Here is a 12109-nt window from a genome sequence, read left to right on the forward strand (position 1 = left end):
ATGTTTGTAGGAGACAGGGATGGGGGCGTAGGCAGCCAGGTGCCAATTATCCTAGATTTTTAAATAATTCCTTCTTCTGAGGGAAAAGAAGCACCCAGCTGCCTTCTCTTATCTCATTTGATCCGATCAGTTATGACTGTTTACGGGATTTGCCTTCCTCCATATGCATTGAGGTTGTATTGTCCACAGCACTTAACCCTTTAGAGGTTTCAGAGTGTTCTACAACACCTCTTATACCTTGCTGCTGCTGCTGCCAAGTCGCTTCAGTCGTGTCCGACTCTGTGCGACCCCATAGACGGCAGCCCACCAGGCTCCCCCGTCCCTGGGATTCTCCAAGCAAGAACACTGGAGTGGGTTGCCATTGCCTTCTCCTAGGTGAAACCCAAAGTGCAAGTGAATGATAGGAGATTTAATGGCACAGAAGTTCTTGAAGGATAATCAGTGCCCAAAACATGAATATGGGGGCACTGGGGAAGCTGAAAGGAGTTCCATGCTCTTTGTTAATTGTAGAACAGATTCCCCCCTTCCTACCTACTACTTTCAGTGTGTGGGCTTTCCAGGTAACGCTGCATAAGTGTTAATTGGCCATTTTTGTCTTAAATTCTTAAGAAGTGAGAAGAAGATATTTTGATTATTGAAGAGGAATGATTGATGTACAATTTTTTACAACTCTGAAATTTACTGATCCTGTGGAGGGGGGGAATTAAAAAAACAAAAAACAAAACAGCTGTCCCTTTTATATTGAATCTTCCACAAACTTCTCTTTTCTGGAGGAAGTGAAATAGCTGAAACTTCTCACCAACTTGTTTTGTATTTGCTTGACTCCAGAAAACAGAATTGAACCTCCAGGGATCCTGTACAGTAAAAGCCAGTTGAGGGAATTGCTGAGAACTTGGCAAGGTTTGTGTATAAATGGAGAAACCAGCACAGCACCCAAGGGAGGACAAATCCAGAGTGGTGGTATCTGGGCAAAGCGAACTTCCAGTCAGATCAGCAACATCATTCTCTGTAAATGACATCTTAAGACAGGCCATTTGAGCATTGAGCAATGTGTGTTTACAACATATTTCTACTAAGCCGGAGAGCTTTTCCCCTTGTGTGCTTATTCATTGGTAGGGTTTGTTAGTGTTTTTTATTGGGCTCTCCAGGAGCCCCATAATTTTAAGAATCACTGGAGATTAGATTTCTGGGCCACTTTTTTTAAAAATTGTTATCAATTTTCTAAATCTCTTTGGAAGCATTTGAAACGGCCAGTTAATCATGCTTTCTTTGTAAACGGTCCCCCCACCCTCCAAACACGATAACTAATAGGGATAGAGTAGGATAATCCCCTGGAGTAGGAAATGGCAACTCACTTCAGTATTCCTGCCTGGAAAATTCCATGGACAGAGGAGCCTGGTGACCTGCAATCCATGGGATCGAAAAGAGTCGGACTGAGCGCACACGCAAGCAAGCACAAGGATAAGCAAACAGTTAGCTTAGAAACCCGGTTAGGGAATTGTAGATAGAGAGGGAACTTCAGGGGGCTTTGGGAGACTACAGTAAGATTAATGATCACTCAAGAAAATAATGGGAAGATTCTGAGACCATGTGCGCTTGCTTGACTCACAAAGCAAAACAAGTCACTTAGCATCAAAGCCAGATTGGTTGGCTTAACAATAAAATCAAATCTAACCTGCTTAGCAACAAAACCATGCAACAGAAGCACAAGACATGCCCCCAGACAATAAAGCAGTGGTGGCATGAGACCTACCTCCTACTCAGTGAGCTCAGTGAGTTAATGACCCCTAAAACATACTCTTTGACCCCTAAGACATGTTCATTGCACAGTGCCCCCCAAGCAATAAAACAATAGTAGAGAATAAGACCCACAACCTACCCAGTGGCGTCATCAAGTTAATGACCCTCAGGATGTGCTATGTGCACACAAAAACAGTCATTTATGGGAAGGTGACTTTTCAAAATGAAAGACCCGCATTGTACTGAGACCTGAATAACTTTTCCAAAGTGCTGTGACAGTCCTGGCCCGATCCAATAGGGACAAGAAAACTTGCCTGCTCTACCTGGGGAAAGAACTGATCATGGAAGTGTGACACTACTCAAGAAAGACAAAGATCTTCTCCCCTACCCCTCTCTTTTTCTGATTATAAAAATGTAACCCACTGAGTACTCAGGGCAGTGCAACACTTGCCTGCCTGCTTGTAAACCTTACAAGCATCTTGTTCTAGTAAATCTCATCTGTCACTTTGCCTCTCTCTGGTTGTTTTGTTGAAGAACAGAAATAACCTCCCTTAAGGGAAACTGGGCCCAGGTGAGAGAGAGGCAGGGCTGGGGTATGAGCCAGACCCCCATGGAACCTTCTAGGCCTATGCCTTTGTCACCCAACAGCAGTCCCTCCTTTCCTGGCTGGAAACATTCCTCACCCTTGAAATGGGGTAATGGGCAGCGCTCTCTTCACAGAGATTCTGAAGGAGTATTCATAGGACGCTTATATGAAATTTGAGCTCCTCCAAAGCAAATATTTTGCTTTGTTGGATGAATGGTATTTTTTTGAGATACCGTGAAATAAAAAAAAGAGGTGAACATTCTGAATTTTTATAAAAGCTTCATTGAGCACCCTGAGGTTTTTTTGTTTTTGTTTCCTGGTATATTTGGGTTTGGTCACCAGTAAACCAGTAGTGTGATCTGGAGGCCTAAGGGTAAGTTCATGTTTGTATTTCATATGTAAATAAGTTCAGACTGTTTTACATTTTATCCAGCTGGTTTAGAGTGTCTGGAGTAAACCAGTAACCTAGCAGCCTCTTGGGCTTTTGACCCAGCATCCTTTCAACCCAGGAGTTAGTTATTAAGCTCTTCAGAGACTGAAGTGAGCAATAATGCTCACTAAATTGAATGAGGAGTGAAATAGTCACCTTTTAAAATTCCCCTCTCCTACTATGTCACTCTGCCAGTCCTTGGTCAGGTAGGGATTCAGGTGCTTGCTGAAGCATCCAGGGACCCTACAGAACTACAAAATCCATCTCTTAGACTTGTGGCATAGTTATCACATGAGGGAAGTTGCTGACAGGAGAGGCTTCCTGTTTTTCTCATGCTGAATTGAAAGCTGTATTTTAGGCCTCCAACCTCCTCACACTTAACCAAGGCTACTAATTGACTTGGCTGTAAAATGGGAGTCAGTAATTAAAACCCAGCAGTTTAGAAGCAAGGGGAGTGGGCATGAGTTGACCCTCCAAGCTCTGACCAAAAAGTTCACACCATCTTGGATACTGTATATAAAGGGCTCTTCAAAAGGAAGTGAACTGAGAATGACTTCTTTTGTAGTTTTTCAGAGGCACATGTGGAATATTACTGCAGAATCCACTGCAATATGGGAGACCTGGGTTCAATCCCTGGGTTGGGGAGATCTCCTGGAGAAGGGAACGGCTAACCACTCCAGTATTCTGGCCTGGAGAATTCCATGGACTGTGTAGCCCTTGGGGTTGTAAAGAGTCGGACACGACTGAGCGACTTTCACTGGGCTGTGTGGAATATTAGTACTTTTTTAAGCCTCAGAATCAGAGCTGGGAAACTGAATGGGCCCTCCCTTCTAAAGCAAGGGAGATAAATGCTTTGAATCCAGTCTCTGTGGGCAGGCAGCAAGTCTTTTATGTCTTTGCCAAAAACAAGAGATAGTGTCTATTTTTCTGAACCTTTCGATTATAGTGTCGACTTAAAAAATATTCACAACTTAAAGTTGAGTGTTATTTGGTGGGAATTTTGAGGACTTTTAAGCCCAGAAAACAGCTTCTGAAGTAATCCTGAGAAAATTGCTCCAAGGAGATGAGAAGGGGAGCCAGGTTATATAGAAATTTTGCAACAAAAGGCAGGTAGTCTGAACATCAAAAGGTTATTATTATTTAAAGAAAACCAGATAACCCAAGTTAAGGAATATATCTATTTTCTGTATGTGGAAGATGTGAGAGGCTGAGCTAACTGAAATCATTCCTTTGATATACACCTCAGCTATCAGGCCAGTATCCTGTGAATGAATATCCTCAGTTCATCAGGGCTTACTCTCACCGTAGGAAGAGGCTCGAGTCTGAGGGAGGCTGGATGGCAGGCATTCTCCTTCCTGAGTTCCCTTGGGGCTGCCTGGCTCAGGCTCACGATTGAGGGCTGCAATTGAATTGCTAATGATGGTGATATCCCTGTTTACTAATCGGGCAGGAAACACTCCATTTCTCAATAGGCCTCCCTCATTTTATTGTACTTGGCTCCGTTGTGCTTTGCATATACTGCGATTATTAGGGATTGAAGGTTTGTGGCAACCCTATGTCTGTCGATGACATTTTTCAACAGCAGTTGTTCACTTTGTGTGTCTGTGTCACATTTTGGTAATTCTCACAATACTTCAAACCTCCACCAGCAAAGAGATTACAATTTACTGAAGGCTTGGATGTTTGTTAGCATTTTTCAGCAATAAAATATTTTTAAATTAGGTGCGTTCAGTTCAGTCGCTCGGCTGTGTCCGATTCTTTGCGACCCCATGGACTGCAGCACGCCAAGCTTCCCTGTCCATCACCAACTCCCAGAACTTTCTCAAACTCATGTCCAATGAGTCGAAGATGCCATCCCACCATCTCATCCTCTGTCATCCCCTTCTCCTGCTTTCAGTCTTTACCAGCATCAGAGGTTGTACATTAAGGTGTGTACAGTGTTTTTTTAGACGTAATACTTTTGCACCCTCAGACTATCGTATAGTGAATACATAACCTTTATCTGCACTGGGAAGCCAAAAAACTTGTGTTAGTTGCTTTATTGTGATATTCAGTTTATTGTGATGATGCAAGTAAATGATATAAGGGAGTCTTGGTAATCATGGTGAGAAGAGGGTTTGATTTACCTGAATTTACTCATTAGAGAGTAATGCCTTATTCACGGATGCCTCTTATCACTTCTCTGATTTGTGCTAAAGAGTTATTAGTGTCAAGAGAGTTGGCTCAGAAAATAGTGTAGATCACGACTGAAAACTATCTGACCTCATGGCCAGTGTTCACAAAAAGGTAGGGGTTGGGGGCTGTTGAGCTGCAAAGTTCTTTGGGACCAAGAAGACCTGGGAAGTGGTGCCTGGCTTCTGGCCTCAGTACTTCGCCCGTCAGCTTTCAGTGTTGGGACCTTGGGTAGGATCATGTGGGTACAAGACATGTGAAGAGGGGGACTTCTGTAGGAATGTGCCTAGCTCATGAGCCCTTATCTTTAAGCTTGTTTTTACTGCTTTCCTGCTGCCTGCCAGCTTCCCATAGACCCCAGACCCAGTGTCCCTCCTTCCCCCCCACCCCCCAGCCTTTCTTCTGCAACACCCTCATTAAGATTGTTTCTTCAGTCTCTGATGCAGTTTCTGCATCCTTCTGGTTCTGCTGACTTTGTGGAGCTAAACCTTGGCAAATCTTGATACGTGATGGTGGCAGTAGAAACACCAGTGATGGCTGTTGTTGCTATTTAGTTGCTCAGTCATGTCCAACTCTTTTGCAACCCCATGGACTGTAGCCTGCCAGGCTCCTCTGTCCATGGGATTTTCCAGGCAAGAATACTGGAGTGAGTTGCCATTTTCTATTCCAGGGGATCTTCCCAACCCAGGGATTGAACCCACGTGCACTGTGGATTCTTTACCACTGAGCCACCTGGGAAGGCCCCAGTGAGGGCTAGTTGCATGCAAAGTCAAAGGGCTTGGAGGTGGATGCTTTACCTGTTTCTCACAGTTCATTTGTATTCCACCTGCATGATTTTTGTCTTATCTCTTTGCTGTCAGTACTGTTAACATATTTTTCTTTAAAATGTGCCATTTATAAAAAAACCCTCCAGAAGTTATTTCAGGGGAAAACTATGATTGGCTTAAATTGGAAACAGCTATCACCTGACACAAATAGAAGGCAAATCTTAAAAAGCATAACTGTTACAATTGTCCACATTCCCCACACCTGCCATGTATCCCACTTGGAAAAATACTGCCTTCATCCAAAGATATGACTCACTGTGAGTTTTTTCGGGCGGCAGTAGACAGGTGATAGGGATGGTTTGCGGGTAGCCAGGTTTCAGAGAGGGCCCCTTGAACCCCACCTCTTGACACTCCTAGTGGCTCTGTGATACCAGGAAGACAGTAGAGTGAAGGGTCTAGGAACTAAAAAGAAATGCATGCAGTCAGTTGAAACCACTGCTGTTTTGATAGGAGGTTTGCCAGAAGGAGGTCTGGGTGGTGTTGAACCTGTATATTATATCATCAATAGATTCTAGGCCCTCTGCCAAGGATGTGACTTTATTGGTGCTGTGTTCTATTGCTCTTTCTGTGCAAGTGTGTGCTTGGAAAACTCAAAATTTTGCTCAGGGTGGATGCAGTTTGTGTTTTTTGTTTTGGTTTCAAGTAATCACCACCCCATACTCCTTTGATCTCCTTGGCTTCCATATATTAACATACAGTTGCTCTTGGTGGGTGTAACTAATGACAGAACTCTGAAGTTAGCATCTAGCCTCTGTTTTGTGTAACCTTTTTGTCTGTAATGCCTATTTTAAAAATTCTAAGAAAATGAAGAAAAGAAAGGAGGAAGAAATGAACTGCCCTGGGTTGTCTGGTCCTTGGGGTGACCACATGGCAGGTGTGACTGGTACTTGCTGGTGCGCAGTGAAATCCACTCTTGTCCTTTGAAGCCGCCCTGCGGTGCTGACTGAGCTGTGGCTCCTGCAGAGGGTCAGGAGAGCTTGCTTTAATGATGAAGCAAAGCCAGGGCCGGTCTGGTAGACAGCAGGAACCAGGAGTGCTCAGTTACATTACCAGCACATGAAGCTGTAGGGGCCTCTTTCTAAGCTATCAAGATTTCAGCTTTCCCACAAAGCCTAGTCTAATGCTCTGGGAGGGGGCAGGCAGAGCCCGTCTTTCAGGGGCTGTGCTGGTGGGGGACCTGGCCTGGGAAGTGGCCTCGTCAGCTTGTAGGAGGGACGGACCTGTGCCTTTCTAGTGTGTCCTCTCAAGTTGGCAGGGGGCAGAGTTCCTCCCTTTTTTCTCTCTCCCTGCTCTAACCTGTCCTTTCATCTCCTCAACTCACTTTCTCTATTAACAGCTTTCTTCCCTTTTACTTTTCCTTCTGTTCACTGCTGCTTTCGCTTCTGCCCTCCCTCTTGCTGAACTCATTTTCTCTCCATTGTCACTTTGAGGACTGGCTGTTTGAAGTTGCAGAGTGACAATGCCATCTTGTACATCCAAGTGACTAGATGTAATTCAGAGATCCCAGCCTTTCTTTCTGAGGAGGAGCCAGTCTTCACTTCCCCATGGCTTTCAGATAGCTACATTAGTGGGGTACTGACCAGAGTCCCTGAACTTATGGTCGGATGAAGCTGGACATTGGAGTTCCAAAGGAGGTATTGAGAGGTGGGGGAATTACTGGCATTTGGGGAGCTGTCTGTCAGACAAGGGGCTGAGTGAGGTCCACCTTTGAGGAGTCCTTCCAGAAGCTGAAGACAGTAGTCTGCCCTGCATTCAGGTGTCCTGTGGTTTCTGCAGAGAACCATCCAAGATTAATAAAGGCTGGAGAAGGAGCCCTTGGTGAGGTTTGCCTAGAATCTATGGGTCTGTTCACAGCTGTAGATCCTGCCCTGAAGCTGGAACAAAACATATTCTCAGTAGTAGTTGGATGGTTGTTGGAAGCATCTAGAAGCATGGCTTTCCAGCTCAATAAGTTAAGAAATAGGTTGTGCGCCTGTTCAGTCGTGTCCGACTCTTCACGACCTTATGAGCTATAGCCTGCCAGGTTCCTCTGTCCATGGAACTGTCCAGACAAGGATCCTGGAGTGGGTACATTCCCTCCTCCAGGGGATTTTTCCCATCCAGGGATTGAACCTGAGTCTCCTATGTCTCCTGTATTGACAGGTGGATTCTTTTCTACTGCACCACCTGGGTTCTCCTAAAAGCTATGAAATAGACTTTACCTAAAGATAATTTCCATTTTTTAGCATGTATAGTCACCTCTCAGTAGTTCCAGGACCCTCTCACCAAAATTATGTGGATGTTCAAATCTCTTAGATAAAATGACATAGTATTTGCATATAACCTATGCATATCCTCTGAATACTTTAAATTATCTCTGGATTACTTGTAATACCTAACACATTGTAAATGCTTTATAAATGGTTGCCATTCAAGCTTTCCTTTCTGGAACTCTCTGGGATTTTTTTTTTCTGAATATTTTTAATTTGCTGTTGGTTGAATCCAAGGTTGTGAAACCTGCATATACAGAGGGCCAACTGTGTAGAAAAGTGTGTATGACAAAAAAGTACAGTTTAATGAATAATTATATTCACTAATATAACTGTAACCTATTCAGGTCTAGAAATAGAACTTTATTTTTAAGCCCAAATGAGATAGTAAGAATGCTTTGTATTGTAATTTGCTTTTTTCACTGTGTTGGCACTTTTCCATTATCAGTGCATATAATTCTACCTCATTCTTCTTAAGGGTCAAATAGAAATTCTGTGGTTTGGAAATTCCGTTGCTTATTTAACTGTCCCCATATTGGTGGACCTTTAGGATGTTAACTATCATTTATGTATGTGTATGTATTTTATATATAATATATGTTATATAGTTATTATAAGCAAATGTTATAATAAATATTTGTGTTTGTGGTGGCAAAGAATCAGCCTGCCAATGCAGGAGATTCAGGTTCTATCCCTGGGTGGAGAAGATCCCCTGGAGAAGGAAATGGCAACCCACTCCAGTATTCTTGCCTGGGAAATATCATGCACAGAGGAAGAGTTGGACACGACTTAGTGACTAAACAACAAACAAATATATATGTATTTGTATGTATTTTATATATAATATGTTATATAGTTGTAAACAAATGTTATAGTAAGTATTTGTGTTTGTGGTATAAAATTGTGTAAGTGGTGTGTTTTTTTTTGGCATACTGGCACTAGTCTATAACCTCTAGGATAAATCCTAAAGGAGGAATTTCTCGTTCATAGAATAGACTTCTTTTTATTATTTGAAAGTTTCACTTAAAAATGAGTCTTTATTGAAGAATTTATAAGGAAAAAGAATGAACTCTCAGTAAAAAGAAAGGGTGTTTCCTCCAAACATTAGAGAGGAATGGGATTCTGATGCGTGGATGGTTCAGCATACACTATTTTAGTTGTTGGTAGATATTTTCAGAGAGCGATTTTTGTTGTTTTTGCATTTGCATTTCTCTTTTTAAATTTTATTGAGGTATAGTTGATTTACAATGCTGTGTCAATTTCTGCTGTACAGTAGAGTGACTCAGTCATACATGTATATTCTATCCATATTCTTTTCCCTCATAACTTGTCACAGGATATTGAATATAGTTCCCTGTGCTATTCAGTAGGACCTTGTTGTTATCCGTCGCATACATAAAAGTTTGCCTGTGCTAATCCCAGACTTCAGTCCTTTCCTCCCCTACTCCCTCTCCCCAGTGGCAACCACAAGTCAGTTCTCTGTATCTGCGAGTCTGTTTATGTTCCGCAGATATGTTGACTTGTGTTGTCTTCTGTATTCCACATGTAAGTGATAGCATATGGTATTTGTCTTTCTCTTTCTGATTTGCTTCACTTAGTATGGTAATCTCTAGGTCCATCCATGTTATTTCATTCTTTTTGATGGTTGAGTAATTCAGGAAGCTTTTTTTTTTTTGAGGGCTGTTTAGTAAAGGTTATATATCTTATTCCTTAGAGAGTGACAGGCCTAGGATCCAGCCAGAGATTCTGTATAGAAAGCTTTATGCAGTGAGATTTTAGCAGATGATATGTTTTCTGTGTTGAGGGGAACTTCTCTGGATTCTCACAGTCTCCAAGGCTGCAAGTTTATTGTTGGAGGGAGATGAGATTGGCTATAGCCATGTTTTCAAATAATATTGAACTATTGTGGATTATTAACGTGTGTATGACTTTTCAGACTTCATTGTTCTTCATCTAATATATCAGGACAAATGGAGAATGCTTATATCTTTGTGTTAGTTTAATTTTGGAGATAGTGGCTTAAAGCAATTACCTGAGTGGCTTTAGCAAGCCATGTTACTAAACAATTCGTAGATTTTTTTAGTTTCATGTGTAACTCAGTTATATAAGCAATAAATAGTTTTTATAGCCTTTGTAAGAAGGGGAAACAAGACAGTCTGTGAAATTCTTCATTACTCTAGGACAGGGCCTCCAGGGGTGGATGATCCACTATTATTTTTTTGCCTCCCTTGTTCATTTTGAGGCTCTTGTTCAGTGAAAAGCCCATTTCTGAGCTCTGTGTCATTGTGCATTCCACTGAGAGGCTACTATGCTAAAGCCACAAGCCAAAATGCTGATACAAAAGGCATGCCCTGGTTTATTCATTCATTGATTATGTGAGGACAGCTCCAGGCCCGGTTAACTCTCTGGCAAACGAAAGATCATGAATGAAGTAGGGATGGTTAATAATATTTGGGAGATTGATACCAGAATCAGTATTTAGACAGTAATGAATAAAACAGCAGGTTGTCTCCTTCCCGCCTGTTCCCCAAAGAAAAACAACTTAGGAAGTGGTAACACAGCCAAATGTGTTACCCATTGCGAGGAAGTCATAAAAACAAAGATCTTGTCTATGTCACAGTATCAACTGTCAGAGTCTCCTGGTGTTGCTCTGTTATTGTGAATGTCACTGCCACCTTTTAGAAGGGAATCCTGGGAATTCCCTGGTGGTCCAGTGGTTAATACTCTGTGCTTTCACTGAGGAGGCCACAGGTTCAATCCCTGGTCCAGGAACTAAGATCCCATAAGCCATGCAGCATGGCCAAAAAAAAAAAATTCAGTAGAAGTGAACCCTTGCTGTTGCTGTTCCCCAGGGCCCCAGTGTGAAGTTTGCATGTCAGGAGTAGGTTCTTCCTAGATGAAGGCCTGTGGCTGTGGAATGCCTGTTCTTGTGGCTTTGGGGTTTGGATTTGATGCCGTTGCTTCTTTTCTTGGCCCACAGCAGACTCACACTATGTGGCCCACTTCCTCTGTTGGCAGGGTCATTCTCTACTTGTACATGAGTTTCAGTAAACTTGAGTAACTCTTTGCAATAACTGCCCTCTGAACCAGGCAAAGCATCTGGTCTGTTTAGCCAAACCACCCACACCATACTGTTGAAATTTGGTGAACTTCCAGATTTTTCCATCTGATGCAGTAACCAACAAATGGAAAAGATAATTTTATTTTTATTATCAGAGGTACTGAAGAGGAAGAGCAAGCCAGCTAGAGTTAGTTCTTCCTCTGATATCTTCATTACTGGGCCTGTCAGGTAGTAAGTACTTAATGTTGAATAAACAAATGATCAGGTTTGCCAATAGTTTTCTGCCAGGCAAACAAAATTGCATGAATCCTACTAAAAGATATAAAGAATAACTAGAAAAAGTTATAAAAATAATAGAAAAAGAAGCTGCAATGATCCTGAAAGTTTACTCTTAGCAAGGTTGTTTTTGAGTGTTGTCTCTGACAAGAGTGTGAGGTTTGAGTAATCTGAATTCCTCTTTCTGCCTAATTCTCGGTGTGATCGTTGCTTCTTCTTAAAAGCCTTCTCTGACTCCCCTGACCTGTTGTCTCTGCTTTTTTTAGAATGGCCAGATGACTGTGAATAGAATAAACAAACATGTCAACACCAAAATTAACGAAAACTATAAACCTGAGATGGTAGAGCAGCACAGAACTAGTAATTCTAAAGCTTTTTTTTTTTTTAGCACAGTCATACCCAAAATTATGGGTATGAGAATAAAAAAAAAACCTGAGCGACCTAGAATACAAAATAATCTCTTCACAAAGATCCTATTAAAAGGCCAGCTAATTAGGGAGTTCAAAAAAAGACACAGAGGAGGTCTTTAGAATAAGATCAGCTTTCATGTTTTCAAACTTTGCAGTTTTGTAAAATCCCAGAAAGGATATGTAAAGGGAGAGGGATAAGCATAACTTCTGGCTTTGAATATAAGAATAGTTCCAAGGTGGGGAAAGTCTGTATGTAACCTAGAGAGATTTTTTTTTAACCCCAAGTTTGTCACTTAGCCAGATGACTTCTCAGTTTGAAGCAGAAGAAAACATGTAAACAGCTTAAGGAACTGTGGTG

At 42.0% G+C, this 12109-nt stretch overlaps 1 protein-coding gene across 6 annotated transcripts in view; it reads left to right on the plus strand.

The window, feature by feature from the left end:
* CYSTM1 (cysteine rich transmembrane module containing 1) overlaps positions 1-12109 on the plus strand; it is a 141693-nt gene that overhangs the window by 72081 nt on the left and 57503 nt on the right. The window lies entirely within an intron of this gene.

Source organism: Bos taurus, chromosome 7 (genome assembly GCF_002263795.3).
Source record: "Bos taurus isolate L1 Dominette 01449 registration number 42190680 breed Hereford chromosome 7, ARS-UCD2.0, whole genome shotgun sequence".
Taxonomy (NCBI): domain Eukaryota; kingdom Metazoa; phylum Chordata; class Mammalia; order Artiodactyla; family Bovidae; genus Bos; species Bos taurus.